Source organism: Lathamus discolor, chromosome 3 (genome assembly GCF_037157495.1).
Source record: "Lathamus discolor isolate bLatDis1 chromosome 3, bLatDis1.hap1, whole genome shotgun sequence".
NCBI lineage: Eukaryota > Metazoa > Chordata > Aves > Psittaciformes > Psittacidae > Lathamus > Lathamus discolor.
The window spans coordinates 141,718,903-141,745,644 of record NC_088886.1 but is presented as its reverse complement, the minus strand read 5'-3'; the positions used below and the strand labels follow the sequence as shown (position 1 = coordinate 141,745,644).

Genomic DNA, 26,742 nt, shown 5'->3' with positions numbered 1-26,742 from the left:
ATCCAGCTATCCTTATTGAGCCTGTAAATTCCAGATGATCAGCCAGTATTGTCATATTGCTCTGATTTAGCTGATAATTTTGTCCAAAGACCATCTTTCCTGAAGAAAATTCAAAGCTTTTTTGTGTCAGTTTTTGAGAGGTCAGCTGGTCCGGGAACTTCTTTCCCTTTAGTTCAATACTATACCTCTTATGAAAGGCCTATCTATAACTCATACATCTTAAATGCTACAAGTATAAACACTGGCTGAAGAAGTCCTTTTCTCCTAAGGTCACCTTCCAATGCACTTTATCCTTAGTTCTGTAAAAATACTCTTATTTTATCAATGTTACATTGTCTACTTCCTATTGTTTGTGTGGCTTGGTCTTGCAGATTACCTTATTGCTCTCACCTGCAAAGTGAGACCTGACCCATCTGCTCCAGGTGAAGATGAGTCCTTAGCTTAATGAGCCAGTATAAAGAAGATAAAATCTGAAGGGAGACACTGTGTTTTGTCTTGTAAAAGATTTGCTGCTGTTTCTCATGAGTCTTTGGGGGAAGAAAGTGTACTTTGGACTAGGTCTGGTGGAAGGTAAGTGCTTTACAGGATCTTCTGGGGTAGGGATATGTACAGTGTTAACTAAAAGTGGTATGCGGCTGTGGTTTAGATACTTAAGCACATTGTAAGTCTGAATGCTCCTAGTAGGTATGGATTTCTGGAGGCATGCATAATCTGTTTGTCCAGTGTTCCTGAATGATGGTTAGGCAATGGGAGTGAACTACAGATAACTCATCTTTAATTCTGAGGAAGATTAGATGCCAGATTTTGCAAACTCTTTAAAGGCTTTGTTTGGGAGCTCTTATCTAGTGCTAAAAGAATAATTAGCAGAACTCTACACATGCATGTGTACATTCTAACCTACTGAATATTGGAGAGACAATTTTTTTCCTTCATAAAAGCAGTCATTCCTACAGAAGCTGCCCTAATCAGTTGGCTGTAGTACCTGTTTTGGAGCCTCATTCGCTTTGGATTGCGCATACTGGGGGTTAATCCTCCCTCACAGAGAGTGTTGATGCCTGTAACGGAGCTCTAGGCAATCCTGAAAGGTAGATGTGGCAAAGCTTTCAAGCAGTGTGTGTAGTTTGTTTCTTAATATAGAACAGATCTTGTAACTAAAATCTATTTGTCTCCAGGTCTTCTTCATCATCTACATAACATAAGCATTTTCTTGTTAGATTACTGTCTGCCTCTCTGCATAGCTCCAAAATAGTGACTAAAACCTGCAGTGACTCAAGGGATCCCTAGGCTGTCCCTGGAATAACAAAACTTACTCCAGTAAGAACATTTATACCAAGATTCATTGGGGTAGTTCTGAGCCTCAGCAAAGTGCATCTTTGTAGGAGATAGGTTTTTGGATAAAGCTCACACTGTGAGTTACTATCCAGCATTCTCTTTCAGATCCTCCTATTAGGGTGGTACACCAGTGTTCCTGGAAGAAAGCATTCTCTTGGATATGTCTTTTAATAAAGGCAATGTATCAAACTGTCAATTTATGAAACATGTACCAGGAATGTCATAGGAAGTTCTTGCCTTCCCACATTCTCTTATTCTCTCAAAATGGAAAATAAACAGTTTCAAAACTTGTGCTAAAGATTTATTTTACCTGGGGCTTGTGATGGGAACTGCAGAAGTAGTGTGATCCAGTGATGTAAACCTTACTTACCTCTTCGTTGTACCTTGTTTTAATTGTTAGATTTGTACTTCAATTGTGATTTGAAACCTTTGCTTGTGAGTGATAAGATGTTGGAAGATACAGGATGAACTCTGAGCCGGAGACTGACAAATGAACTGAGTTTTTACCTGTGTCCATTGAACTTAGTAGACTGAGACACATTCTAGTTTCAGAGTGGTAGCTGTAAGACTTAAACCAGGTCAAGTTTTATAGGGCATGACAAGCAGAGAATATAGCAAACAACTTTTGAAAAATGAAGGTAGAACTCAACTGGTGAAAATTATGTAATTACTGATAGAATGTCTATTGTATGATACAGGAATTTCATGTTTTGTCTTGTTACTTGATTCCCCCCCCCCCCCCTTATATGCTACATGATGCTTTTGTTTGTCAGTGTATATATGAATTGTAGCTAAATAAACCTTTTGTTTTATCAGCATGTTAATTTTGTTTAAACCACGACAAGAGGCCAGAGGATTTTGTTTAGGTATGTGTAGTATGAGGAGCCAAAACCTTATATCCAAGTACTAGTTTAGTGAAATTTACTGGGCATCCTTCAGGTTGAAAATTCAGGTGTTTAATAGATGAAAGGTAGTATGTTAGTGGGGTGCTGCAATATACAGCCAAGTCCTGTTATGGAGTTCTCTCCAGGTGGTGATAAATAAAGCATATTACCCAGTGGGGAGGGGGCTCTCTTCAAAGAGGAAGGACAATGTGAAATTAATAAGGTGAAATAAAGCTATTTTTTATGTGTATGTAGTAGGGCTGCTTTTAACCTGGTATGTATCAAATAGCTTCAAGAAGTAAATCATAGAAAACTTTATCCTTATGCTGCATCTCAGCAAAATGCTAAGCAAAATAGGAAAAATGTTGGAGGGATGAGGCTGACAATGCAAGGACTTGATATGAATAATATGTTATTTTGGTTTCTAACAAACACTGCTGTGTGAGTGATGGTCTTTGGGTGAAGGACCCTTTTTCTGGAAGGGTTAGTTTTAACTTGCTGAAAGTAATTATTTTTCTCTTGGTTTATAAACAAGAAATTCTCCTGCATGGAAAAAAAAACCTATGTCTTTATTTTCCTTGAATCTCAAATGTGAATTCTGAACATGTGCTGAATTGACTATGCCTTTAAGAAATGTTTTAGCTGTTTTCTTTCCCTCTGACAAGGATTTGCTTTAATATGGTCTCACTTTTCTGGTTTTTCTACCCAGAATTGTTCAGTAAACTTGAAAAGTGACTGCAGCAAAAAGTGCTCTGTTCAGTTATCATTCATTGCCTGAACTATACCCGGGTGAGTGCCTCTCCTTCAGAAGCGCAGGGGTGTGTGTGTGTATATATATTAATCAGTCACTGAAATTCTTCTAGAGCTGCAGGAAACTTGTACTGAATTTCTTGCCTGGTGTAGGTCTCCTAATAAACAAAGAATCAGCCTGTTAACTTGTCTCCTTTATTCTCTAATGATACATGCCATCTCTGTAGATTTGTCCATCTGATGTTCTTCAGGCTTTTTCACAACCGAAGGAGAGAAGTTTTTTATTCTTTCCAGTGTAGGTAAAAGCGCATTAAGGGATTTTAATGCTCCTCATTAAGTTCACTTCATATGCAAGTCATACTTTATGCTCATTTATCAGTGGTGGCCCATGAGGCTTCGCCAAACAATGCAAAGACATAAGCTGCAAGAGTATCTCAAGTCCAAGTCATGTGCTAGCTCTCAGCTTAACTGTAGTCCCTGTTACAATGCATCGATCATCTCGAGTTGTGACAAAATGATGTTCCAGTGATGGCTGCCCTGTATGAATTTCTTGTGACTGATAGGTTTAACTGTGTGTCCCCAAAGAGTCATGGCAGTTTGAGCAAAAGTTCTGCTCAAGTATGGTCAAATCTCAATTGTTAAATCCAACTTTGCTAAATTCACCGATCTAAACTGTCCTTAGTGCGCACTTAAAAACCATCATTGAGGTGGTGTGTATTTCTGCAAGCATTCAGACCATTCTAAGGAGAAGTGAAGCCTGCAGGTCTGGCTGGCACAGTGTAAACACCCATGTCATCTTCATTGCTTTGCTGTTAGGAAATGTCAGTTCTTTATTCTTTGAGAAATCCCCGGTGCAGCATTGTTGCATAGGATTGTTGCTATCCTGAACTGTTGTCCTTGCTGTGGGAGGCTTCCTTTCCAGGGTGCTGGGAGCAAAGGTTACTGTTGCCTGCAAGCTGTTAGAGCCCTTGTGCTGATGAACTGTTACACATTTCTTGCCCCTTATAGGAAGGTGCTATATTATGGATGCATACCCTGTCAGGCAAAGATCACGGAGTGACCTGTCAGAGAGCTCTGCTCTGCTGAGCTGTGAAACTTAGGGTGAAGAAAGGTAAGAACAGGTTAATGTGTCCTGGAAAACTTTCATTTTCTTTTAAAATATCATGCCACCATTACTCTTCCCAGTTTTAGGCCTTCCAGTACCTCGTATTTCTCATCTGGCGTTACTCTTTTATAACCTCAAGCCCCAAACAACAAATCAACAGAATCTTGAATTATTTTTTAGTCATCAGTATGAGAAATAGGTTTTTCAGAACATAATCCATTGGCCAATTCGGCTTTTCTTATTCTGACCTAGCCCATGGAGAATTCAGGTACTTGTCTGTTGTGAACTAAACAGTGTGACTCAACATTAAGTAACTTAGTCAATGTTCTATTTCAGCCTAATCTATAGTGAGTAGACAACTGATGAGCATTCTTAATTTTGAAGGAAGTAATCATCATGAGAGGTAGCCCTTGCTATCTGGCCGAGGGGATTGGTCTTCATTGGCTTTCATCAAAACATTCAGACTTTCTGAATAATGTCCCGAAGGAAATGGCTCTTGGTGAAAGAGTTCTTAATTACATTGTATTTCACATTTATTCTGCATCCTGATCTTTATAGCAAGCAAGTGTAATGGCTTACTTCTGAGAAACTGGCACTGTGGCTGGCCTCTTGGGGACTTCTGGTGCGGCACAGAGAATTACAGCTACAATTAAACCTCTTGCAGCACTTGCAAATTGAAAACACAAGAAGCCAGGAAAAGTCTTTCAGTTATCTTTGAGTCACAAACTTGCAGTGGTGCCTAATTCAGTTCTAAATTAGAAAGGAAATGTTCTGATGATGAAAAACATGCCTGCATATTTTAGCAATATGGTGAAGTGCTTAGATGCCTTTGATGTAGTGTCACAGTGTTGACTCTATCTGCACACAGTGTTTTAATTAGTACAAACAATAATTAGGTGACAATGGTGAAGTCTTTAGCAGGGATGAATCAGTAGTTATGTTTATACACCTTACTAGTCTCTTGCATAGGAAATGATGCAGGGAATACTTAATTGCCTCTAAAGGAGAAAAAGCTTTCAGTTTACATATATGTACAAGGAAGGCTGGTGGTGGTGTGAAATGCGGATAATAAGAGCTTGTCTTGAACAACTCCTTTCTTGCTCTGCTGGTGGGAATAGTTTTTTTTCCCTGGCAGCTGAATAGCCAGCAGTACTGTTATACATTCCCCCTTTGAATGCTGTGGGCATGCCATAGCCGCATGTAGTGTAAAGAATGTTTTCAATGGCTCTGGAAATGGGCATCATCATCTTGTAAAACAGTCAGCTGGGGACAGAGTGGGAGCTTAAATTCCCTAGTAGGGGTCATCTGGGCTATTCCCAAATACAGCTCATTGCTTGGCAGGGGGTGGTATATCTCAGAGGCTCCTCTTTAAGAACTGCCTTGCAGTAACAGTGACCTTAACAAAGGGCAGGGAACAGAGGCATGATGGGGAGAGCTCTGTCTTTGGGATATCAGTCTAAGGACATCAGCTCATGCTGCGTGTGGTCTTTGCAGCATGAGAGCTCCTGTTTGGTGGGATTGGACCTGTTTTGTGGAAGCTTCAGAGCCTGGAGGCTTTGGCAGTGTTAGCTATAAGATATGGTGTAGGGTGACAAGCATAGATCTGCTACTGACTAAAGCTGCTGAGGCTTAGTGTGCGAAGTTGCTGGTTGCTGGGGATACCAGAAAACAGGATAGACACAATGTAATTCTAAGTATCTCCAAAATGATAATGCCAGCAGCTCTGGTTTTGCCTGAAGTGATGTGAAGATATTACCCCTCATGGGAGGGTTTCCTGTTTGTGCCTATCTGTAAAGACCACCGTTTCTTCTTGTTGGCCTTGGACTGTCACCATAGAACAGTAGAATTCACCAGACAATTTCTTATACGTGTGGCTTTTATGAAGGTTTCCCATACAAAAAATGGCTTTTGCTAAGCACGTACTGCCTGGGTGAAATAGTGCATAGACTCCATAGAACTGAAATTGGATACAGTGCAACTCCTTTATTGTTAGTCCATGACCTGTCTGAAGCTTTGATGCTGACCTTTGTGCTCTATCTCTACCTGAAGCTAAGTTTTTTTTTTTAGGCTAATCTTCCTCTGAACTTGGTCAATCCTGTAAATTGCTAAAATGAAAAAAAAAAATAACTCTGTAGTGTGCATGAAACTGTGTGAATGAAAGCTCATGGAATGCTCAGGGACACTGTAAGGAGACTTGCTTTGGAAATGGCCACTGAATTATGTAAATTGGTGCATTTACTGATAACTGCAGTGCAAGAATTACTAATGCCTTTTGTAAGTTACTCAAGAGTATTAGATTTACTCCCCAAGGGCAGCAGGGGAGAGCCCTAAACTCACTAGGAATAATAACCATTACCAGTTCCTTGGCTGATGGCTAAATAATAACCATTACCAGTTCCTTGGCTGATGGCTAATTTTGAGCCTGAATTTTGATTGTATAAAACAATACCTGAACTGAAATCTTTAGCTATACTTTGGGAGGAATCTGTCTATTAGAGCCTTTTAAAATAGAAGAAATAGTAATTAATGCTTTTGCCCTTTAAGTAAAGCTCTGCATGCCCATTAACTAATTAATTTCCTGCCTGCTGATATTAAACTTAATGCTGAAACATTGAATTTATACACACAGTTGTCACTTTTGTCTATAAATAATTATGCACACAGAAAACTGTAAGGCACTTGCGTTGTGCATTGAGTACCGAGATTTAATTATTTGATTGCATGTAAAGAAGGGGTTTGGGGTAAATAACTCTGAAAACCTTGATCGAAGTGTATAATTGTGCTTCTACAAAACAAGCGTCTTCATATCTCCAGTGGTTTCAGTCAGGCTGTGACACTTAATTATTTTATTTACTCTTTCCACTTTGACTGTTTTTCCAGTTAAAAATTCAGGCTGTGTTTTCTGCTAGAATTTTCCTACTGAAAAGAACAAAAATAAGCTCTCCTGATCCCTGAGCAACTTGAGGCTGTTTTCTACGATGTCGAATAAGATACCAATTCCTTTCTGAAGCTTTTCTCATAACTCGCTTACTTGTATTTTCTCCTGTGTAGACTCCAGAGTCCTTCACCAGAAGACTCCACCATATTTGTGTAATCCCCAAATGTGGTTCACCTAGCCTCCTATAAAAAGCCCTATCCCCTTTGAGGCAATAACCTCCATAAGCTTGCAGAACTTTTAAGGGGAAGCGTCTTTGCTTGGTTTGTCCTTGTGGGTTTCACCCAAGGACATCAGTCAAATAATTTCCTTTGTTTTTGGAGAAACTGTGTGCTTCTTGATGTGCTTCAGCTCTTACGATGAGGCTGTCAGGCTTCCTCTGGTTCACTCTGGGCCTTTACCTATATAGCCCAGCAGCCTTGGGTCTAAAGTGGTTATTAGTAATATGGAAGGGTGATTCATGGGGCTTCACTTAAATTCTTCAGACATGGGGTCACTAAGCTCTTAAGATAAAATGATATCGGAAGATTTCTGTGAGAGCATCAGCTTCTGTAAGCTCATCACTGATCTTGGCTGGTGAAGTGACACCAGGTTTGTCTATGCTCCAGGACTTTTCAGGTGGATAAGTTCAGGCTGATGTCACTGAGTGGCTTCAGATGTATTGTGCCAGGCCCTGATTAATAATGTCACTATTTAGGGTACCTCTAGTCCTGTATTCTGACTCCAGCAGAGGCCTAAGTGAATGCTTAGGGAAGGGTAATGATATATCTTTGAGTGCTCTCCTGTACTGTTTTTCAGACCAAGCAACCTCCTGAGCTGGAAATGGTTTCTATCTATTTATATTTACATTATGTAGTGAATTCCTCTTTACACAATTTCTAGAGGAAACTTGGTAACTTCAACAATCTGTTGCCAAAGGAACAATACTTTGCTTCCTAAACCTCATCATCCCTTGGCTTGTTTGGCTGAATTAATCAGATTTATCCAAAAAACCCCCAACCAAACCCCAACAAAAACCAAACTTTGTTTTCCCCATCCTGTCACAACTGCAGAGTTGAAGGCTAGGCAAAGCGTGCAAGTCCTGAGGCTGTTTACCCTGCTTCCAAGAATTGACTAGCAGAGGTAGATGCTTGCTAACATGGTTATTGAGCAAACTCGGAGCAGGAGTGCTTCTGTACAGCACAGAAGACCATGGGAGTCTGTAGAGCAGATATTATAAAGGCTGTTTGTCTTTCCTGGTATTTTCCATTTTCTTAAAATGAAACCACTTTTTAACTGGAGCTGTCAGAAGCAGGAAGAGAAGCAAGGTTGTGGCTAGGCCTTGGGGCCAATTTGGGAAGGCACATCCACTTAGCCCAGTGGGAGACAAATGGGGACTGACACGCTTGCAGAGAAAGTATTGTAAAAAATCCCCGAAGTGATACTGATGGTGAGGTGCTTTTCACTTAAAGACACCTCAGGTTTAAAGAGAAAGAAAAATGTGCTGGGAAAAATTGAGTCGGGTATGGTGCAGCAGAATTCTTGTTTTAAAGAACAAGAAGAGACACAAATTGACAAAATGTTCTTGTGTCAGATCAGTGCTGTGTAGTGTTACAATGTCCTGGAGGATGAAATAGTCTCATCTATTGTGATATAAGAAGTGCCTCCAGAGCAATGTTGCTAACTTTTGAAATTGTACCTGGGATTTATATCCCCACCATGCAGTATGTCAGCCCAAATGATGTGAGTCTAGGCCACTAGTGTCTAGCCTCTGGCATTATGACTTTGAAATATCTTCATTTACCCGTACTCTCAGAGACATCTATATCTTGCTCTTTAGGATTTGGCTGTATCTGTGATGATTAGCACTTATCTCTTGGCATGTTGAAGAGCCTGCATTTGGCTCTGCTGCTACAGACCTCCTTCTTCCTGTGTCCTGCAACCCAGTGGTTTCTACTTTGCACTTTCCAAATGGCCTGTGGTCCTCCAGATGTTTCCCTTCCTGCATCCCATGCTTCTGTCTGCTCTTTTTTGATCCCTTTGGCCACCCAAGCACCCACTTCCCCCCTTTAGCTGTAAGCAGGCTGCTGCTGGGCTCCTGTCCAAACCTTGACAGGGCTCGCAGAATGCTCTGAAGGTAGAAGGGAACCCTGGAGCTGTCCCTTCTTTCTTTTCCTCACCATGAAAACAGCAGCAAGCTGCAAGAAGAGTCTACAGCATGCTATAATATTACCCTATGATGTAGGCAAATTGGGCAAGCAGGTATTCCTTCAGAAGTCATAAACAGAACCATGCCTGTGTTAGTGCCCCAGAGATCTTAATGTCTGGTTTGGTCTCAGTCAGTGGTATAAATCACAAGTATGTGTTAGGAGCTGACAGCAAGCACGGAGCTTTCCCTGCTGCCATACTTGAACTACTGTTGGGGTTCTAGGAAAAGATAAAAAATTAAAGGATTTTAAAGGCATGCTTTTAAGACACAGAAGTGACTCTTTTTCCGTATTTAAGAGGAGAAAAATGTTTCTTCTGTTCTCCATCCTCAGTAAAATTGTTATTGGAGCAGAGCTAAAGGGGATGAAGTCTGAATCTTTACTCTCTTCAATTTACTATTGACTGCTTTCAAATGTGATGATCCTAAGTACCCTGGGAAGAACTAGTTTATTCTTCATTTATATCCTAGTACTCTTGGAAAATAGTTTTCTTAAGAGACATGTAACCAAGTTCCTGTGGGCTTCAAATGGGAGACTTGTAGGCAAACATATAGATGTGGCTGCATGCATTTTTCTGTTTGTGACAAAGTGTTATAATGTCATAATACTAAAATAGAAATTGTGTTTAAGTACCTTTAGAAAGAAATATTGAAGTTCTCCTGGCTCCCATGCTGTCAGTTTGCTTTCTGCACATAGAAAGTGCCTGCTTGTTTTGGAGGAATAGCTATAGACTTTTGGTACTGAACTACTCCAGAGCATAGTTTCAAAGTCAGTGATTCTGTTCTCAAAGCTGCTGCAACTGTAATATGGTGAAATGTCTCAGGGTTATCATTACTGGTCAGTGTGAGTTTCAAGCAATGTCGGTGACCTAAGGTATATCTGCAACCGCAGATGCCTGTGGGTAGACATTAGGATGTGACTTTGCTAGACTCTATTCAATATAAGCTTGGGCTGCTCCCCTGCTATGTTCCAATGCCGTGCATCAGAAACAAATGTGTCCTTGGGGAGGTTCAGACAGCTAGCTGATCTAATAACTAATTTTTTGGGATTAGATTTGCCTGGTCGGTAACCTAATATGGTCAGCTTTGCATCCACAGGCTCCTTATGTTATATTCAGCACAAGGAGAAGGAAACATGCAGATAGGGAGAGAATTGCTTTTCTGGCAGGCCCTCTCCCATCAGTCTGCATCATTTGTCATGTAAAAAACATATTTCTACATAAAAAAAATTGGCATTTATTTTGACTCTGCTACCTCTTTTGGTCCATTTGTTGCATTGGAAGAGCTTTCTCTGGTGTTGCATAATAAAATGGAGCTTTGATTTTCAGTAAAAACAAGAGTTTCAGCCCTTAGAAGTGTGCAGTGTCTTGGGCTGGTATCCTGAGCCCTGAGGGGTGATGTGAGCTGGAAGGAAACTGAGTTGAAGTTAGAACAGTGGACCCGAGCCCTGAATAGTGATACAAACTGCTTTTGCTTGGCACTTAATGCCGCAAGTCGTGTTATGGCTCTATTACTCTAGACAGTAAAGATTTCCCTACTAACTTTATAAAGTGGTTAGGGTTGGAAAGGATCTTAAGATCATCTAGTTACAACTTTCCCTGCCCCTCCCTCTTTTGAGGAGTCATGGAGGCGGGGGGTTCATGAAGTCAATCAAAACAATGACAGTCACGCATCAGAACTTTCTGCAGTGGAAAACAAGGGGAAATATTTCCTAGGAGACCCTGTGAAAAGCTCTGATAGCTTGTCAGTCCACTGTGTGCACTTCCCAGGAGATGCTCTGTGTCTTGGAGAAATCAAACCTGGTAAATGCTGCTGTTGCCATAGTGACAGTCCTTCTTTTCAATAGCAGTAAATAGTTGTACAACTGATCAGCTCATTAGTTGCTATTGCAGAGGATCTAACTTAGCTCTGTTGCCTTGCACATTGAAAAGCCTTGAGACTAGTGGGCAAGAACAGTCTTGTGGCCATGTTTCTTGTAGTACATAAAGGCAGAAACTGGTTGAGTTTAAAAATGGGTCCTCTTGCACACTTACATGGTGTAAAAAATGAAGTAAGCATTTAGTGGAGAATTTTGTAGGGCAAGATCAATGTGACAAAAGTCATCATTGGCAGCTGTAGCCAGGTCTGAGGACCACCTCTCTGCATTATGGGTGGACTTGTGAGGCACTATGCCCCAGAAAGAATGTCCCCTTTCCTGGGAATTGCTCCCTGTCCTTATTCCTCCTTTCTTCTGCCTGCCAAGGGAAAGCAAGGGATGTCAGTGCAGGGAAGGTCTTGCCATCTCATGACCACCAACATTAAAATCACAGCTGAGACTGTGGCTTAGGTCACCTCAGTAATGCCTGGGCTTCTGACAATTATGCTGTAAGGTGGGTTAATTTGTTTTTGATTCCTATTTCTACCCCATCTCTTCCAGAGGAAATTCAGGTTGGTGTACAGCATTTGCATGTGGTATTTCCTGTGGGGAAATAGCAGTATTACCCTAGCTTATAAACAAAAGGGTGGAGAAAAGAAATCCCTTAGGTCTGCCCAGTGCTCTCAGTGGTGTAAGAACTGAATCCAGATAAGCTATGGATTGGACCAGCATAGAGCTTTGCGGCCCAGAAGCTTAAGCTGAACTGAATAAATCATCCAGTGCTGAGAGCCAGGTTCTGGTAGAACTATTTTTTTAAATTAAATGAGTTGGAAAGCCAGATGCAGGATTCGGGATGTAAAGGCTTGAAATTGGGCCCTCTGTTTTACTAACACTTCTCACAGTGGTTTCTCAGGAGCTCTTGTGCCTTCCACAGGGAAGCAGCTAATGTTACGTATGAGCTTGCATGCTTCATTAGCAAATGTTATTTCTTCTAAGCAGTGAAGGATATATGACCTGGGGAAAAGCATCATAGAGAACCCGGAGGGAATCTTTCACCTGGGTTGTCTGAGAATGCAGCTATAGTTTGTTACTGTTGACTGAATTACATCTTGTGGCTTGTTTTGCAAACCAAAACCTTTCCAACACGTATGCTTCTCACTTTTATTTTTCATGATCTTGGCAATGTTTCCAGCTGTGTCTTGGGGTACGTACTCTGGTTCCCTTCAGACCCACCAAGATGTGAGCCAAGCTGAGAAAATGTGCATACATTTCCACAAAATTTCCATTATAACAATTTTGTTAAGAAAATTCACCCTTTTAATCCCTTTCCTAATGTTTTGACATTAGGATAATGCACCGTCTCTCTTAGTTATATATTTCCTATTGAAAGTACTTTTTCCACTTAGCTGACTTCCCTCTCTATTTTATGTAGTGACTTAGAAACCTTCTTCACTTCTTTAGACTGGGAATGGACTAATCAGTTGTCACCTGTTGACATGGTGGTTTTCCCCCAGATTCTAACGAAGCAACTGCCTCTGTAGTTGGTGGGATTTTATCTCTGTGTGTAAATCTAGAGTGCAAAATTTGCATGCAGACCTCGGGCTTTGACTGGTAAGGAATAAATTGGAAAGGGAGATTGTGGCTGCTTCTGGAGCTATAGGTACAGCTGTGGGAGCTTATGAACTTTGCCACCTGATACCACAGCAAAAATACTGCTGTAGGCCTTGCTTTAACATTGGGAGTTTTTGTTGTTACTTCTTAGTTATGGTTCAAATGAAACACTTGGGATAGAACAAAATATGATAAGAGATGAGGAATTGCTCATTTATTTCCTTAGAGATGACTTCTGCAAGCACCTCTTCTTTCCTTTCTCCCACTTTTCTCATCTTTCTTGCGCCTTTGAAAGTGGGACTACATGAGAAGAGAGGCTTTCATTTGTCTTGAGTGAGGAGAAAATTCCTTAGCATGAAACAAGGAAAAGTCAAGTGACTCAGTAAAAGTTGAAGTGTTGAGTCCATCTTAAGTACTGAAATACAAGAAAATACAGAGAAATTAGGGGGTGGTATCTAAGGAATGAAACCTCCTTTTATCTTAGTACGAATGTCAGATGATAGCTAATACCTGCCTTAGGGAACCATACAAAACAGCAGTTTGGTTATTCCTCCCTCTCCCTTAGCTGGATGGAGTGCTGCCCTTCCCCTTGTGTGATACCCACTGCCCTGCACATGAGATGGCTGTGGGGCTCCCTAGCTGCCATTCCTTCACAATAAGCTCTGGGAAGGAAACAGTAGCATTATCCCCCATATAAACCCTGACCTGCCTTCTCTATTGACAGCCATGCAGACAGGTGAAAATCAGAATTATTTATTTTTGTGTGGAAAGTGTAGGTCTCTCCAGTTGCCAAACCCATCATGAACTGGCAGAAGGCAGTATTCTTAAAAAGCAAAACAAAACCAAGTTTTGGGTGGTTTGGGTTTATTTTGCAAAATGGAACGACTGAACAATCAGATTTGAAACTCTGCCACTATCTTTGTGGCCAAATTTATCATTAAGCCTGAAGTGAGCTTTAAAAAAACCCACATTTTGTTAATCAAACACTATTGAAACAAGGTATTTTTCTGCTGCTTCACTCCAATATATAGTTTTTAAAGTTTTTGTTTGTTTGTTTTTTGTCTTTTTCCCCTTGCTCTTTGAAGAAACTGCAGTCTGCCAGTATGAAGTGTATGGTGAGGTAGGGAAAGTGAGGAGATAGTAAGCCTCTGGAGACTGGATTCTCTTCAGAAAATGGATGTCTCTTGTTCTCTGACATTATTTATGATTTAAGAAGCAGGCAGAAAGGACTTTTTTCTCCCTCCAGACTCCCCTCAACCTGCCCCAATTTGCTTGATGGACTATGCAAGTCAGACCCTGAGAAAACAAGTTGTCTAGGTGATATGTGGTATAATAGATTTACAAACTTATTCCATTCCATCAGTAAGGACTTTTCTAAGGCTTCAGGGTTTTCTAACAAGAGACATGGAAAAACCTAATGCCAAGCTTTCCCTGACTAAAGTAAGAATTGTCCTGGCTGCCCTGTTTGCTCAAGTTAATTTCTTCCCTGATGTTAGTGGCAGGAGGGAACAGAACAGGCAGAGAATAATGTCTTCACCATGTGCTTCAGGCTGGGAGTGTCAGGAGCAGTGTGGGCTCAAGGACTGGGTTTTACTGAGGAAAAATTATTTACCTTGGTTAACTTGATGCTTAGAGAATAAGCAGAGAAACCCGAGAGAGCATGAAGATGTTTAGTCAGGGTTGTGTGTGTTCCATGGGTGGCTTATCTAACCTTGATTTCACAAAAAGTCTAAAATTAAGTACAGATGCGGTCCATTGCTTACATTGTACTTGGCTTTCAAATAGTGATAATCATGCGCTTTATCTTGCTAAATGAAGGCCCAGGTAAGTGGGCTGACAAATAGCTCCGTGAATCAGGCTGCTGGGAACAAGCAGGGAACAAACTGTACAGTGAGACATAGTCACTAAGTAGGTTGTACTCTCTCTCATTTCCAATGCACTACTGTCTTGCTTGAAGGACATAGTTCTGCCTCTTAGACCTGAAGAGAAAAGATGTATGGACAGAACTGGGTCTCTGTGGGATAAAGAACTCGGCTCTAGGGTGTAGTTCTAAATATTTTTGTAGGGTTTTGCAATGCTGCCTATGTTGCTGTCTCCTCTAGTTCATTCTAAGGCAAAAATCGGCATTGCAGACTGGCAGTTGTACCAAGTCTGTCCAGCCTTCTAGTCTTGGCTTTGCCCAAGATTTCATCTGCAGGCTGGAGTTCAGATTCTTTCAGTTGCCTGATTCTTTAAACAAAAAGGGAAAATAGCCGAGCAGTCTCTTGCTTGCAGGTAGCTATTTGAGAGGATCTTAATGCTTCAAGCTCTACTCTTTCTACGTTGATCTATATCAGCAACGATTGTGTCCTGGGTTGAGCAGCAGCAGTCATTCTTCTCCTTCTTAGGAGCTAGTGCAGTGCTGTGTTTTGATCTTTTGGCCTTGGAACAGTGGTGATAATGCCGATGTTTTCAGTTGCTGCTCGAATGTTTGGTCTGGCCAAGGACTTTCTGAGCCTCATGCTCTGTCAGGGAGGAGGGGAGGCCGGGAGGAAGCAGAGACAGGACACCTGACCCAAGTTAGCCAAAGAGGTATTCCATACCACAGCACGTCATGCCCAGGATGGAACTTAGAGTGACCCGGGAGGGGAGAGGGATGCAGGGTTGGAGGAGGTATCGGTCGGTGCTCGGCTGGGGGGAGTGGGGCGAGTTATTGGTCGGCTGGTGTTAAGGTGTTGTATTCTTTCCTCTTGTTATTTCTTTTATCATTATTATTATTGGTGGTAGCAGTAGTGATTTGTGTTATACCTTAGTTACTAAACTGTTCTTATCTCAACCCGTGGGAGTTGCATTCTTTTTGATTCTCCTCTCCGTCCCTCCAGGAGCAGGGGGAGGGCAAGAAGGGGAGGGAGTGAGTGGACGAGGTTTGTGGTTGGGTTTAAACCACGACAGTTCTTTTTGGCACCCAACGTGGGGCACAAAGGGTTGAGATAACGACGGAGATGATCAGATTAATAGTCATCACAGTGCTGATTTATTGGCTCTCAAAGTTGTTTCTCTTGCTCTCAGCGCTTCAGAATGTAGTACATTACATAGAGCCGGTATTCCCTGTGTTCGTGTTTATCAAGTGTGGGGCTTGGGATAAGGTTTTTGTTTCACTGTACTTTATGGCAATGGCTTGTAATACGGTTGGGTTCCAGCAGCAGGGAGAGATGGACGTGGCCGTGGACTTGTACCGGGCCGTCCCGCTGCTCTTCAGCGCCCTGGCCCTTGTCCTCGCCTCCGTCTTTGTGAAGCTGCGGGGAGCCGAGGGGGAGCGGCCCCGGGAGCCGGCGGCGGCCGAAGCGGCCCGGGAGAGCGGCCCCGGGGAGCAGGCGGCGGCGGGAGCGGGGCCGGAGGCCGGGAAGGAGGCGGCTGCTGAGCAGCGGGAGGAGGCGGCCGAGGAGCCGAGCCCCGCGGAGGAGCCGAGCCCCGTCCCGCGGCGGCCGAGAGCGTCCCCCGGCAGCCGCCCGCCGAGCCCCAGGAGGATGCAGGGGCCCAGGCAGCATTTCCCAGCAGGGCAGGGGAGGAAGAGCTGCACCCAGGGAAAGAGACGCTGGAGGTGGGAGAGCCGGCAGGCACAGCAGCTGCACCAGCCCCAGGGACAAGTACAGCAGCAGCATTGGAGAGTTCTGAAGGGTTTGAATGGCCTTTGGGTACCCTTGGGACCTGCCTGCTGATTGTGATGGGGATCAGCATGTTGGCACACACACAGAGGGTGTTCTACCCACCGCCATTTTGTCTGATCTCAGAAGTCAAGCAGAGTCAGGTTTGCTTCTTGTCTGGGGTTAGACCACAATATGGGAGGACCAAGAGATCTTCCCCAGGGCTGGACAGCCATGAGTGGCAGTGTGTGTGGGACAGTACGAGGCAGTATCTAGTCCACTGGGCCCCTCCAGTGCTTTGGAAGCATTGGAGATGGAAGGCATCTGTATGGAGTCCCCACAACAAGCTGCAGAAATTGCTGAAGGGGACAGTGAATTATTTGGAGCCTGGTGGGCCATGACACTTCAGGCCATCAGGGCAGAGATGCAACATAGAGATGGACTCATGATCGAGGGGTGGACTTAGCAATGGACACTATTGCCCAGGTTATTCATGAGTGTGAACACTGCACACAGCCTCTCCTGCTCTGAGAGACTGTAACAAGAGATGGAGCCTGACATCATGGACCAGATGGACTCAGCAGCTTTATAGGTCCATGCACTAAGAAATGAGGTTTTTCTCTGTGTATATGTAGATGTGTATATATATATATGTAAGAGTGATGGGATATTGAAGATGAGGGATCTGAGCATGATGTGAATGGTATGGAATAAGGGGTGGATAATGTCCTGGGTTGAGCAGCAGCAGTCATTCTTCTCCTTCTTAGGAGCTAGTGCAGTGCTGTGTTTTGATCTTTTGGCCTTGGAACAGTGGTGATAATGCCGATGTTTTCAGTTGCTGCTCGAATGTTTGGTCTGGCCAAGGACTTTCTGAGCCTCATGCTCTGTCAGGGAGGAGGGGAGGCCGGGAGGAAGTAGAGACAGGACACCTGACCCAAGTTAGCCAAAGAGGTATTCCATACCACAGCACGTCATGCCCAGGATGGAACTTAGAGTGACCCGGGAGGGGAGAGGGATGCAGGGTTGGAGGAGGTATCGGTCGGTGCTCGGCTGGGGGGAGTGGGGCGAGTTATTGGTCGGCTGGTGTTAAGGTGTTGTATTCTTTCCTCTTGTTATTTCTTTTATCATTATTATTATTGGTGGTAGCAGTAGTGATTTGTGTTATACCTTAGTTACTAAACTGTTCTTATCTCAACCCGTGGGAGTTGCATTCTTTTTGATTCTCCTCTCCGTCCCTCCAGGAGCAGGGGGAGGGCAAGAAGGGGAGGGAGTGAGTGGACGAGGTTTGTGGTTGGGTTTAAACCACGACAGATTGTCATAGAAGATGAGATCTGTAGTAGAAATTAGGAAAAACAGATTGGAAAATGGCTCTGCATACTCATCCTGTGAACTCTCCTGAGCCTCTGAAGCTGCCACTGGGTTTGCCAATACAGCTCACTTCTGCAGCTGTCTGGGATGATGTCAGCATTCCACAAATTTCAACTAAAATGTCAGAAAGGAACAACTTTCTGTGACTTCTGGAGCTCTTGCCTCTGATCAGGGGAGCAGCTTGCTCTGCTAAAGGCAAGTAATTAAGCAATATGTCTGGAGGCCTAGTGAGTTCCTCATGGGGTCTTGCAGTGGTGACAAAACGAAAGGCAAAAATAGAAGTAATAGCCTAGAATAAATGACTGAGCCGTCTCTATTCCTGGTGTTCAAGCTTGTGCTGAAACAGCCACATGATGAAACATGCTGGGTTAAAACATCCTGGCCTGCAGTTTAGGAATGCTGGGTTGAATACTGTGCTCTGCTAGTGAATTCTCATGCGCTCTTGGTTAAGGTTGTTCCTGAGTGCAGAGTCCAGAAGTTGTATTATAGCTGGAATAGATGTGAACTGTTCTTAAATTGATTCACTGAAGTGTTTTGATAATGCAGCTGCAGCAGCATGTCAGTCATTCTGTGGTGAATGCTGTGCTTCCATAGCTACCACGCATGGTGTGTGTTCAGAGCTGGCTTTCTGGTGTGCTTCAGCTCTAATGCAGGTATGGTGTCAGTCACTGAATTTCATCTTGATGGCTTCCCCATCTGTAAATAGGGGATGATGAGGCTTTCTTTTCTCTCATGGCTCTCCAGGGCAAAGATTGTTTTTCTTCAGGTGTATGTACATATGTGTAGAAACAATGGCACATTATGAGAACCAAATTTCCTCCAAGCACCTTAGGAATGTGTAATAACTCCAAAATAAGAATAATAGCTTTGTTTAGGGGAAAACTGCTTACTCTGAAAACTATTAACTAAAAAATTGCCGTTTCTCTAACAGGCAGAAGTATTTCACCTGCCTGTAGTATGCTATCTGAAACAATTAGCCAATGCTGATGGAGTAGATCTTGTAATTTGTCTGATTGATTTAAGTAATCTTTCTTCAAAATGTTCTCTTGTGAATTAATGTGGGAAGTGTCTCAAACAGTTAACAAATTTATCGACAAAGAGAAACCAGCAAGGAGCATACCTTCTAGTATACTAACAGATTAGGCATATTTTCTATTTACTCTTCGTATGCTACAAGTATCTTCCTGTAGGCAGTTGTTAATCCTTTTGATGTACTACAAATACTGATTGCCAGTCTATATATAAGAGCTTATCAGGTTGAGCTCAGCTGTCTTGCTTCACTTACACTGCCACAATAATTGTGTTCTACTCCTTAACCTTCCTAATAGCATTTCAGTATAGAGAAGAGATTGCTTGTGTCAAATAACTTAGAAAAATGAGGAATTTAGTTGGGCTTTTCAAAAGCTTCAAATTGGAGATAGTCCAGCTCTGAGGCATGAGTTGATGGCAGTCTTGCAAACTACAGAAACTGTGCTCCAAACTTGAAAAGTGAGCTGAAGAAGATGAATATACTTTGTCTGAATGTTTCTTTTGCTGTTTCTGGAAATGTATTACAAGGAATATAAGAAACTATAAAAAGCCTGTGTAGAAAAGAAGGCAATATGAACCTGGAATACCAGGGTCTATCCTCTGACTAAAAAGTTTTATAAAAGCCAGTCTTGCAAAGCTTAACTGTGCTCAGCAGAGCAGGAGGCTCAACTAGCAGTCACAAAATCGAACTTCTATACTAAAATCTTGCTATCATTTTTTCTAGCAGTAGCTAGCAATAGTAATCATGGAACTTCAGGGCATTTTCTGTCAAATTGTCACTAATGGGACTGTAAGAGCATAACCTGGTCAGTGTAAGTCCTTAGGAAACATTCTTCCAGATGGCTTCACTCTAGCAATGACAGAAAAAGTCACTGTAACTTTGAGCAGTAGTCCATTTTAACATTCTACTAGTTCAGTTTCAAGTGACCTTTGAGCAAGAGATGTACTTTCCAGAGCTTTCCCTTTTCAGTGCTACACTTTTAAATGCAATTACCTGCAATCATGTTCATGCTCTTGCTTGTCACTGGTAGCAGTAGATCAACCCAAGGCTGAAGGGTTTTATTCTCAAACTCAGTACTCCTGTGCACCACAACCAAATTCTTACTACCAGGTTTGTATGTACATCCCCTATGTAGCTTAGTCCGGGGAGTACTGTGTAATGGTGTTGACAAATACAATCTGGGAGAGTAAAAAAGAGGACTGGAAGGGTAATAACCAGAGATATCTGGTTATTACCCTTCGTAGTAATGAAGAATACAGATTTCTGTATTCTACCAAGTATGTATACTTGGTAGAATACAGAAAATAAGGTAATCGATGGTGACATGCAAGGTGAAGTGAAAGGACAGGATGACTAGCAAATAGAGCCAAGTAACACTAAGTATCTGCTATTCCCTGGGGACTAAACATATCCTTTGGAAAATAAGAACATTAAAAAAAAAAAAGGCAGGAGGAAGAGGGAGAAAATGAGTGCATTAAAGTGCTATGAAATACTGATAGTGATTGAATATTCATAGCTGATGATTAAAAGTTCATGTCCATAGGGTCATACAGACTAGCATGAGGTGTTTCTCTGTGAAATTAAATGTGCCTCAACTGACTGACTTGAGCAGGTCAAAAGCTATTTACTTCTGTAGGATTAAAGAGTTAAAGCTGGAGTTTGCTCTTCATCAGGTTAAAACTAATGTACCTCAGAGATGAGCATAAACAGTTGGTACTAGCACGAGTGTCCTGCGATCATCTGGATAGAGATCTTAAGTCACATTTGACTGGAAGTTCTTGAAACTCTTCCAGCATGAAAAAGAGCAAGGAACCACCTTGTATGCAGAGCAGGTGTGCAGGAGAAAAACTGTGTCACAGGAAAGTGGCTTGGTCACCAAGTTTATGTCTACTTTAGGTTTACTGACTGGTTAAACCTCAAATAAGAAGGGGACACAGGCAGTGGGAGATTTGACACATTGCCTACACTCCAGTTCATGTTTGCACATGACAAAGCTGAGGGCTTAGTTAAATGTCTATCACTTGATTTAACTGAGTTGTGAAGAAAAATCTGAAGTTAATTGTTTAGTATATGGGTGAAGAACAGACCAGCTAAGGTTTATTTAAATATTACTTTTTAAAGCAGCTAGTGGTTAATGGTGTCATGTACAGGTCTTCAAATGAATTCAGTCATCAGTTTGTAGAGAATGTGGCTCCTCTACTGGAAGAGGTGAAAATCATCAACTCTTAGAAAATATATATGTTGACTTTCAATCCCTGTGAGGGAAGATCTTGCTATACACGTTTATAGCACTGAGACTTGAGCACTCTACTACCTATAACCTGGAATAGTTGTGTGTATTAGTGGATCACTTTGTTCTGACTAGTATGAGGATGGGGAATTGACTTCAAAAAGCAACAATTCAAGCTGTACCTAGATTCCATATTTCAGTAGGAAAAAAAAATAATCACTGCCTTATTTGTCAGAACTGACAAGTACATGGGCCTGCGATAACTCAGGGAAGCAAGGCAGATTGCTTTTCTGTACCCATTAATAGCTTAGCAGGAAGATATGAAGGTTTTAGAGAAGATGTGTAAAACCCCTAACCTGGTAAAGGAAAGGAGAGTGTTCATTTTCATGTTTTAGGAGGTTCTTGGACTGACTGAGGTTTGTAGGCAACGGAGAGCTGTAAGTGGCCATTCAGACTTTGGTAGAAATTGCATCAATTTAAGTGACTAGATAACTGTAAGACATAGAGTGCCTGACAAATTAGACTATTAATAGAAAGCCCTGAAGCATCTACTGAAGCTGTTTTCTAACAAAGGTGATATGGGATTAGTACACTTTTTTAATTTACTTTCTTGGTAAAGTTAACAGTGTGAAACTGCAGTAGACACTCATGCAGAAGCAGAGTGAAATGTTGACACTTCCACTAGTGAACTTAAAATTTCAGTTGAATATAAATGTTTTACCACTAACATTTCTTATATGGCACTGAAACGAGATGAAGTTACTCTTACTGGAGTCTTGTGTGCTATTTCTTTATGAGGAATGAGATTAATTGGCCCAGTTTCATTGAAAGGGTCCTTTTAAATTTATTTTGTATGGTGTACTGCAAACTCTTGAGCCAAAGATCATTGAGATCTTTATGCCAGATTCTAAAGAGGCAAGAATCTGAAAATCACATTAACAAATCGAGATTTGTGTTCTGATCATGTCCAGGTGTATTTTGAGCACATCTGAGGTTTGCAGAAAACAGTTGCATAACTTGCAGGGTCGTCTGGACTTGAGGCATTTCCTTCTCGCTGACATGTGTACACAATTCCCAAAGCCTACACACAGGAATGGTGATCTATAACACAGGCACTTTCTCTAGCTGGAGTCCATCATTTGCCTAAAGTTTGTAGCAACAATGTAAAAATCAAAAGTAGATGTGAATGTAGCAAGGTAAGTAAGCCAATATAAACCAAGTACCTAAGCAATGCTGGGATCAAGCAGTGCGCTTTCAGACAACAGGCTTGTGCTAATAGTAAAACATCAGGTGGTAAAATGTATGTTTTATGCATGTTTTGAGACCGTCTGGGATGTGGTTCATGCAGTGGTAGGTGTGTAGTCCCATGAATTCTTGTATAGTGTGATTTAGAGGCTAGAGTGGGCCCTGAAAACCTGTATTCATCCCACTTGATCTTCACAGGTGTGAGCAATGTCTTGTAGGATTGAGGCCTTGAATGAAGGTACCAGAGGTCAACAGCACAAAATAATAGAGGCTTGAGACTCCACAGAAGACTATGCCAAGCTTCCAGATCAGAGTATACTTAAAGCAGACAAAGATTCAAGCAAAACTGTACAACTGAGACCTGTATCTGTGTTACTGTATTGTCCTCTTAAGATCAGTGTCTTCTGCTTGAATGTTTTTGAGTTTATTTGATAGTGACAGTCTGAAATGAGTGAAATGAATTGAGCTTGATTTGGATGAAAAGGCTTGTGATTAATTGCATATTCATTTTAATTGTCTACGGAGGGGTTGGAAGCAAGCTGAAAACATCTTTACTGACTACAGTTCAGAGAATAATGATGCCTTTGTATAGGAACCTGCATTCTCAGAACACTTCAGGCAATACTAAATATTTGCGTTCTTGTAGCTTTCTGTCTGCAGAGCTTGTTAATCAGGATAACTGTTTTGTTCATGGATGCCAAACCTATCAGAAGTCAATTCTTTAAAGAAAACAAAAACCCCAAACCAAAACCACCAAACAAAAAAACAACCACAACCTTTTTAAAGCATGTTTGTGTGGGTAAGGTGTTGCCTGTGGCAGTTGTTTCATGTTGTGAAATTATGCATGCTGCTATGGTTGTGACAAGATATACATAGAAGGGGCTGGACAGCAACTTCATGCTGAAATGGAATCTTACTTTGCTGCTCAGCACAGTAAGTTTCTGGTTTGAGAATAAAGGACTTGCTCTGCTGTGTAAATAAGTGGAGCATAACATTGTCCTTGGTAAAGATAACTTTATGCTGGAGCTTGACTGTTCCTTTATCTCCACTGAACTAGAGGCAGATTCCCAGTAATATTTAGGGAGAGTTGAATTTTGGTGTCCAGAATTACCATCCTGGAGCTGTTTGCTGCTTGTAATAACAGTAACAGGACTAAACCAGGATGTTTTACTGGGGCAGAGTTATGCAGGATTCTCTGAATAGCTTTCTGTTGCTCTGCTTCCCAGTGAAGTACAGTCAATTTCTTGAAATGACACCCTGAAACTGTTCTACCTGTACAGCTGATTTCACCGGTAGGAGTGAAAATGTGAGTAAATGAAGCCTTTTACAAGGTCTCTATCACAGCAGGTGTGTTGGGATGGAAAGGTGAACTTGGCTGAGAAAGCAGCTCCTAAATGGCCATTACAGATTGGGATGTCTTATTCTTTTGTTGTAGTAGCTCCTATTGCACTGGAGGAAAAGGATACTGTTGGGATATGCGAAGATTAGTAAAGGTTGGAACGATGTTAATCTGAGGGTAAAGCCTTGCAAGTATTTTCTTTGTCTGAACTTGATGTTCATTAAATCTTGCTTAATTAAAAAATGTTTTGCAAAATGCATTATCCTCCCTTTTTTCAAAAAAACTTTCTCTGAATTATTAGGAAAGAAAAAATATCAAACACAAACAGGATGCTGCTGATGCCGCAAGGGGTGAGCTGAATTTATTTAAATGTAATGGAGCCTTTTCCTGTTGTTGAGCCACAAAGTATTTGAGCAAGCAGGCCACTTTGACTCCACTTTAACTCAAGAAGCCTGCGCTCATGCAACACTGAGGCTAAGGCAAAGGGCGTGTGTGTGTGTGTTTGTGTGTGTAAAGGTCACATGCATTAATCCATCTGTGGAAGGCTCTCTTTGCCCTGAGGTTGCCCTCCCCACCCCAAACGCTTCTGAAATACATGAACTGTGTTGTGACTTGAAGTGTTAGCAGAGGTAATAAACTCTTCTTTCCTTGTGAAACTCTTGCAGCCCATAACTAGAACCTGCTGTTTGGTCTTATGCTCTGGGGAAGTGAGCTGCCATCCTCCTCTCTGAAGAGAGATGTCCTTTGTGATCCGTTTGGTGCTTCACAGCCTATGCTTTGAGAAATGCTGTTTTAGTTGGAGCAGTTCTGCTATACTCGCACAACTCTGCTTCAAGGTCTTATCCTTTGAATATTGCTATGCTTTTTTTGAGCTCTTGAAAGGAACAAATCTTCATCTTATTTAAAGGCTTCATTGGGAAGGTTTGTCTTGTGGCAGTGGTACTTCTGTGGCTTTATGGTTGAAAAATGCAGTGAACAGAACCATAGGAACAGCCAACAGCAACCCCAAATAAAACCATAATCATTATCCCATAATTGTTACTGTACTCCTTCACCTAGCAATGACTCGTGTTGTATTCCAGAGCTGCAGGAAATGAAGCTTTCATTAGCTCCCTCTGTTTTGGACTTTCTTTTGAGATGACAAAGTAATTTCTAATTGGTGTTCTTTCTGCAAAATGTACTTAAATGCTTTTAGATAGAGCTATTAGTCTACTGCAAGCTGGTATTTTGGGGGGTCTTTTCCTTGAGTTGCCTGAAAGCAGAAAGGTGCTCTGAATCTAATCCAGTTATTGTATCTGGTGGAGTTTAGTCTTTACTTGTTCTACTTGTCTCTCCACGGCCACTATCCTGCAGAAGCAAATAGGACTACCTCTTCTATCTTATTTCCAAAGTACTACTCCCCTTCCTGCAGCTCCAGTAGCTTTTCTGCAGCAATCTTTTTCAGTTCTGAAGTAACAACTCTTACTTCTAGTAAAATTCTAGTCTCTGATAACAAAACCTTTTACCTTGGACCTGTGTTTCTGTTTCCCAGTGGCCAATGCTCTCTATTTTTTTGGTGCTTTTGGTTGTGGTGCTTCTACTTGGGGATGCTATCTATAAGCAACTCTTCTTTGTTGAAAGATCATGTAAGCTGGTTCAATCTTCTCTTGATTAGACCAAGTCTGGTTGCATCTGCTGTTTTTTCTTTAACTAACACATACTTTAAAGTGGGGAAAAGTGCAGGGTCCTTGGAGAACTTGAAAAGTAAAACCTGAGAAATTGCTTTTGATATTATCTCATACTGATCTTTTGTTCTCTGAGAGAGCTTTTCCCTGCCTCTTACATGTGGAAATAAGAGTATGAAAATAAGTCCAGGTACTTGATGTCAATTATAGTGATACCATTTAAATGCAAATTTTGTTTTGGCCAGGCTGATCCAATAAGATGAATAGAGGGCATTTATGTAAATAAGCATATTGTAATAAGACAATGAAGTATTTGTAATTTTGGTTGTTAGCATTTTCCTTTCTCCCTAAGGATGAGTTGGCTGGGTTTTTAGGAACACAGGGAGGGATGGGAGTGGCACTTGACATTCAGTGTTGTGGGATAAATTTATATAGAGCTGTAGGCTGCAGACTGAAACAGATCAGGCTCATTAGATGCCAAACAAAAGAGAGGACTTGCAATTTTTCATTAGCAGCATGCTAATAGGAAACTGTAGGGAAGCAATCTAGCATCAGCCTTTGGAGACATGATTTTTAGATCGTTCAGAGCATTTCACTTTTTTTAGAGGTTTGGCCTCCATCCTGTCACCCCCTTTGGAGATTTATGAGTAATACACCCACTAGCATAGTCATATGAATGAAATCCATTCTTATACGTGTTGTCCGTGTATACTAAATGGCACGTTTTCATACTGGTAGCTAAAATTAGTTAAATCACACCACTAATGTAAGTATCAAGAAACTTCAAATGTTAAAATCTCTTATTTAGACAAAGCCTAGGCTATGCTTTTAGGTGCTCTCTGTAGTTAATGGTGGCTAGGTGACACCACCAGAAAGACTTAGAATGGAACAAATTGCTCTTTAGATGTGTTTTTCTCTTTCCATATGTTATGAAAAGAATCTGGGTAAGTTTAAATACCTATCAAATTAATCTAGGAAGATTTATTGAACCCTAAAGGACTGAATACTATTCCTGGTTGCTCTGAAAGTCAACATGCACTGACTTAGGATACAAAGACTTGCAGTAGTAACATTGTCTGGGATTCAGTTCTACTACAGCAAAATTCCTTTGGAAATTATAATTGGGGACCTGTTCAGTGGAAATAAAGTTATTTTATGCTTTATCTCACTCTAAGATATGTACATCCTGAAAACAAGGTATTTGGTTTCCAATTTAAAAGAAACAGATTTCAAGACAACCACTGAGCCGTATTCATCTTGTTTAGGAGACACTCCAGGTAAGAGCATGGCCTCAGTTCCTCTGAAAGTGGCTTGTGTGTAGTCTGCAGCCTGAACACTCCCAGTGAGCCTTCTGTCTCAATCTTCCTGCATGGAGAGCTGTGGCAATCTAGGAAATGGCTTTATACCCAGCGGTGAGGTATCTCAAGATAGAGGTATGAGTCCAGGTCATGATAGTTGGCTGTTTATCAGTGCCATAGAATAAGTATCATGTTCCTATGTCTGGTTTAGCAGTGCAACAGCATAATTTATCAAGCTGAGGATACCACTGCATTCTAGGCCACTAACAACATTACTTAATATATCAT

General features: G+C 41.6%; 1 long non-coding RNA gene across 1 annotated transcript in view; it reads left to right on the top strand.

Moving 5' to 3' along the window:
- Positions 1-494: 494 nt before the first annotated feature.
- Positions 495-26,742, top strand: part of LOC136011304 (uncharacterized) — a 68,296-nt gene continuing 42,048 nt past the window's right edge. The window contains exon 1 of the long non-coding RNA XR_010611321.1: positions 495-570. This is a non-coding gene — a long non-coding RNA (uncharacterized LOC136011304). The remainder of the gene's footprint in view (positions 571-26,742) is intronic.